The sequence below is a fragment of the Scomber scombrus genome, chromosome 21, assembly GCF_963691925.1.
Source record: "Scomber scombrus chromosome 21, fScoSco1.1, whole genome shotgun sequence".
In the NCBI taxonomy this organism is placed as follows: domain Eukaryota; kingdom Metazoa; phylum Chordata; class Actinopteri; order Scombriformes; family Scombridae; genus Scomber; species Scomber scombrus.
Window position 1 is genome coordinate 2,442,610 of NC_084990.1, and position 6,000 is coordinate 2,448,609.

A 6,000-nucleotide genomic window follows, 5' to 3' on the forward strand; every position below is an offset into this window, starting at 1 on the left:
AACTAGTCAAGGCAGATGGACACCCACCAAGAGCCCAGTTCTGCCTGAGGTTTCTTCCTGTTAAAGGGGAGTTTTTCCTTGCTGCTGTCGCCAAGTGCCTGCTCATGTGGGAAAGTTGGGTCTATTTAAATTAAAGAGTAGAGTCTTGACCTGCTCTACGAAAAGTTCGGTGAGATTACCTTTGTTGTGATTTGGCACTATATAAAGATGAATTGATTGTGTTGCTGTGCAGGGGACAATAAAACCTGAAAACAATGTTTCTAAATGATCAGTAAATTAATTAGGATTAATTTCCAAATAATAAAATACAAATATGTGCCCACCCTGATAGCAGCTGACTGATGTCCTTTGAAGCCATTTTCATCTCCCTAAGGCACTCTAGAGAAGTGCTGTTCTCCTTCTGGGCACTCCACCAGCAAATTCTCACTCTCCTTCAGGCAAGGTTCAGCTTTATCTAAAATAGATCAAAATGAGGGGATGATTATTATACAATTGATAAAGTTTGATCAAACCACATGCAACTGTTCTTAATGAAAATGAGCTGAGTTTGAGCAATTAAGTCATTAATTCGACGACAGTGTATTTTTTTGCAATTTTAAAAAACATTACTTAAAAATTCTGATCTGTCCCCATCAATGTAGAAATTCGCGTGGTGTCAATAGCTGTGGCGAAAGATTTGTATTTCTTTGTGAAATGCTTGGCAGCTTCTGCCACAGGAGTCAGTGCAGCAATCTAATGGGAAATGATTCCATTAGTAGGATTAGAGCCATGTCCTCATACATTTGTACACACAAGCCCACAGTACATATACATATATTTTTTTTTTTTTTTTTTTTTATTTAAATAAATATTAAACCAGCTACTGGCCAGGTGTTTTGAACAGACATTATTATCAATCAGCCAAGATGCAAACCAGCAAGCTTCAATAGAATACGTGTTTCCAAAGGTATGAGAAGTGTCATCAGCAATAAATCTCTCAGTGATGATGATGCGCCACCATACAGATACACAAATCCAATAAATATTACTAAGAAACATGATTTTTAGCTATAATGCATTTCCATGCTGTGTTCAATGTTCAGCTAACCTGTGTGGCAAGGAGAAGACCCTGAAGAAAAATAATGTTTTGTTTCCCCTAAAAATTTAAACATGTCTCTTAATTATGCAACAAGCTCAAATAACTGCTGTGTTATTTAAAACTGCACACACACAAAAAAAAAGAGAACATTTTCTTACCTGTAAATCCAGCAACTCATTCACATTCCTGTCCTTCTCCATGAGGAGGTACTGGCGCTTCTTCTCATAGACCTCATTATGTAGCACTTCTTCTTCCTCCATCACCTGCTGTATCCTTGCCTCCGCATCGGCCTTGAGCTTTGCGGTATTGCTCTCCATCTTAAGTGAAACATCCAAGGGATAAGACCAGATCATTTAAAGACATTAGAATAGGATATGTTTAATCGGCCACAAAACACAGTTGACTTAGCAAAGTCAAAAGTCAATTTTAGCGTCACTGTGAGAAGTCTGTTCTATGTTCAGTTCATCTTGCTGAGTAGCTGTGGGCTCTTGTACACCAGATGGCGCCATTCACCTTCCACAGTTTTTATCTTATGCAGCATGTTTCACACCTGACCTCAATCATCTGAGATTACTGTGCCTTCCACAGAACCAGTTCGCTGAAGAACCCACAGGTGATTTAAGTACATCCCAATTAAGTTAATTAATTCCTTTTCCAGCTCAAAGGTTAATCATGTGTTCAAGGATGTCCAGTAGCGGTAATTCAAAATAAAAGCTGTAAATGCAGTCAGTGTGGTCCATGTGCCTGTGAACATTAAACTACTGTGCAAACAGGAGTAATAAGAGTGATTTGTGAGGTGGGGAACAGTGGGCCGCTGTGGCTGGCCAGCCTGCCCGTTCCTGTTGTTGTCGGGTGGGAGTTTCCAGCTATACAGCTCAGGGGAAGCACCACAGGATGTCCTTTTCCTCATTCCTCAAGGATAGAATGACTGTATGTGCGGGTGTGTTTCTGTTAAATAACAGAATGGGTAACATGTTTCCAATGTGTTACTATTAATCTCTGATTTCAGTCATTTGCTCTTGTCAATGATGCATCAAATTGGCCTCCATACAGAATTTGTGAATGTATCCTAAACTGATAGTTCACACATGGTGGTGTTTATAATAGCAGTATTCTAGTAGTGGTATCCTTGGTTTTATAGACTTATTGTCTTCCATGGTTTTAATGCTACAAAGCTCCACCATGACCAGGTAAAATGTCTGCTGGAACAATTCTGGCACTTATCTGGAACATGGAACAACTTTGAATCAACTTTGCCTAAACCCAATACCAAACTATTGTCTTTAAAAAATATATAGTATTCATGTTTACAATTTGTGTCATACTGAATAAACTATAACAATATGACCCAAATTATTCTTCAAGATACATTTTTTGATTGAGTTTTGAACCAGTTAAAACCAATTTCTTTTTTATGGCCGCTTAGAACAAGCTATCATGTTTTACATTATCACTTTATGACGTTGTTGTGGCTAATGTTAGCAAACACTTTAGTTAGCTAACATTGCGATTGTAAACTTTTGGCGGACACAGAGCAACATTAGCATTTGTTTGTTTTGTCGTGTTTCAACCTTGTACAGTCTCTGGTTTACTTCTGTTTTATTCGCCACTAACTAACTTATAAATATCTGCTAGTTAGCTAATAAATGCTCCACTGTGTTCACCAGCTAGTCGCTACCGGCTAACTGTTAATTGCTAAAAGCTATTTTGTGGTGGACAGGTAATGCAGAGTGGCTTTAAAGTAATTTGAATTGCCTTATTGTTGAAATGTGTTATACAAATAAATTTGTCTTGTGTTGCCTCGCCTTACTTGTGCTCTTTTGCCCAAAACGTTAAAGTTGCAAACAGTAAAACCAAAGCGGTGAGCTAAAAGACGCTAAAAAGCTCCATAGAGCTGCTGAGTTGGTGTTTCTGTTGGTTCCTAATTGCCAGCAACATCTTCGTCATTTAACCCATTGCTAAGATTAAATATTGACTAGTGCAGCTAATTTTGACTGTTCTGTTATGTAATATTCACAGTATTGTTCCCTCACGTTACCTCGTCAGGGTGGTTTAAATATTTTAAACAGCACTTTACTTTGAAAGAATGTAACTGTTAAACCTCTTTCTTTACTTTGCAGTAGGGACTCAGCTGATTGTCAGTGTCCCTGCACCATTGACAGTTTACCAACACTGGTCATCAATGGATGTCTATGAAGCTCATAGTGAAGCACTATGAAGGAATGAGTGCGACAGCTGCTGGGGGAATCCTACTACACTATCAGGTCACATGGTACACATACATACACACACACACACACACACACACACACACACACACACACACACACACTATATCCTTCTGATCCTCCCCCCCTCCTCCCCTTTACTAATGCTGTGTACAGTGAGGGAGAGAAAGAGCGGGAGGAGGGGGAGCAGCTGAGGGTGAGAGAGAGAGAGAGAGAGAGAGAGAGAGAGAGAGAGAGAGAGAGAGAGAGAGAGAGAGAGAGAGAGAGAGAGCAAGTGAGAGGAGGAGGAAAAGCAGTGAGGCGGTGTGAGCCCAGATTACAACCAACCACACGCTGAAGCAGTGAAGACAGGAGCGTGGAGGGCAGAAATAAAAAGGGATACAAGCTTTCCCTGACTTATTCTCTCCTGTGTCAGTTGAGAAAAAAAAATACACACAGGTTGTGGTCAGAGAGGAGAGGAGGGTGAGAAGAAAGAAAAGGAGGAATAGGAGTACTATAAGAGCAAGCGTTTCAGAGGACGGTGCTGTCACAGAGGAGGAGGAGAAGGTGATGTGTGTGTGAGCGTGCGGGTTTGGCGACACATCAGAAATACAGCAATTGAGGTGTGTGTGTGTGTGTGTGAAGTGAACCCCCACCCCTTCCCCACCTCCCTACACCCGCTCACCATCAAAACCATCAACATCACAGAGAACACAAGACTGAGGTTTTTACAAGCCATGCTACGGACCAGGAGCCAGACCAAGTCCTGCTGAACACCATGTCCCAGGTGAGGAGATGCACACACACGCACGAACGCACACACCTATCCAAAGCACGCATGTGGCTGCATAGTAATTGAAGACTGTGTAAAGGGGACTATTTGAGATGCATCAGCACACACACTAACACACTCAGAGTTCTGCTGGAAGTTTACATCAGCTGGAACACGCCTCTTTGTCTCCTGCTGTCTTTCACTGTATTTAAAGCTGTGTATTATTTCACAGGTATTGCACTGTATTGATGTGTTTTTAATGCAGGAGTGAACTCTGAGGAAGAGTCAGTCACTATGTTAACATACATTTGACGTATTAGGAATTTGAAGAAGCTACAACTCAGTGAGAGCAACAAGAGAGGAAGCCAAAACTACTAGGTCAGCTAATGGTGAGGAGGTCAAACTTGAGGATTGTAGTTGGCTTAATGTCTGTAGAACTATACCATGATCACATTTGAGTGACTTTGCACTCTGGCAATCCCTGATAGAAGATACACATTTGAATTTCTAACAGTTAAAAGTGCGTCAATACTCAGAAATGATGTAATAATTGTTGCATGGATGACCAACTGAGGAAAGCAGGCTGGTGCCCCTAGAGTCCCAGAACCCTCAGGGGGGCCCTGATGGCCCCAGGCTGTCTGTGTAATGTTGACTTTGTGGTAATTTGAGTAATGAAAAATTTGCTTTGACAGTATGCACCAATAAAGCTCAACAGGAAATTAAACAATAAAAGCATTAAAGTTGAACTGAAACTAGAAATCTTACTTTTAATATAAATATATATATATATATAATATTTATGGACATCTCTGCGGAAACAGTGTGGGTGTTTGTCATGGTGTCTGTTGACCTGACATGAGGCTGGTGTTGCTATGAGATGTGCTTCCACCTTCTGATGTGCCCTACTGACCGGTGGATGTCATGCTGTATATAATACAAATGTTGATTCACGAGGTCGAGCGTGTGCATTTTAATCGTCTGAGCCTTTAAAATATTTATCATTTAGGAGTTTTAAGTGTGTATTTAGTCAGAATACATGTTAATTTAACACCTGTAGTCCTCATCCTGCAGTCTAGAAAGCAGGGGGTCAAGTCCCATGACTTCAGTGCTTCTGTATGTTACGATAATCATGTAGTATCCCAGATTATCACAGAGTAAAGTGCAGCCTTGTGGACTAACATGAGGAGTAGTGAAATCCCAGATGAAACCTAACAATATGTAACACCATAGCGCCCCCTATGTGGTGCCAGTTATGCAGCTGGAATTGCTATAATTTGACCATTTAAGTGCCCGCCCACAAATATAATGCACCAATCAGAATGACAGCTGCTATAAAAACTTCCTACCTCATGATCACTAATTCAGTCATTTATGTCAAAAAGCATAGACATCAGAACTAACACTACACATGTACAGTATATTGATTGCTTAGCAAAGATTCATTCTAGTTTCAATTGGACAGCAAAGTGGCTTCTACATTTGTATCTACTGTAGTCTTGAGGTCTTGTTGAGGGGTCCAGTGTCAAAGTAATATTTTAATACCTTTAATATTTCAGTAGATAGTAAATTGCCTCCCACATGTTTTAAGATTTATAAAATACTAAATTTGTGTCTGATATGGTTTTTCACTAAAATACATACCTTCTATTTCTTCTCACTCATAAAAACTTTGACCTATTTTTTACATTTGAGAGCTGTAAGAACACCCTATACATATTTCTTTTAGCTGGACTTTTCCTAATGTGAACCACAGTATACAAAAATGGAAATAAAATGCATCATTTTATTTCACATTTTTATATATGCAAATGTACAAGTTTTACCTATTTAAAAAAATCAATAATCAGCATTCAGACATGTTGTATTCATCATATTCTATAAAATGTTCTGGACCATAAAATAGTGATTGTAAATGTCTTTTTTTTTCTCCATAAGATGAATCA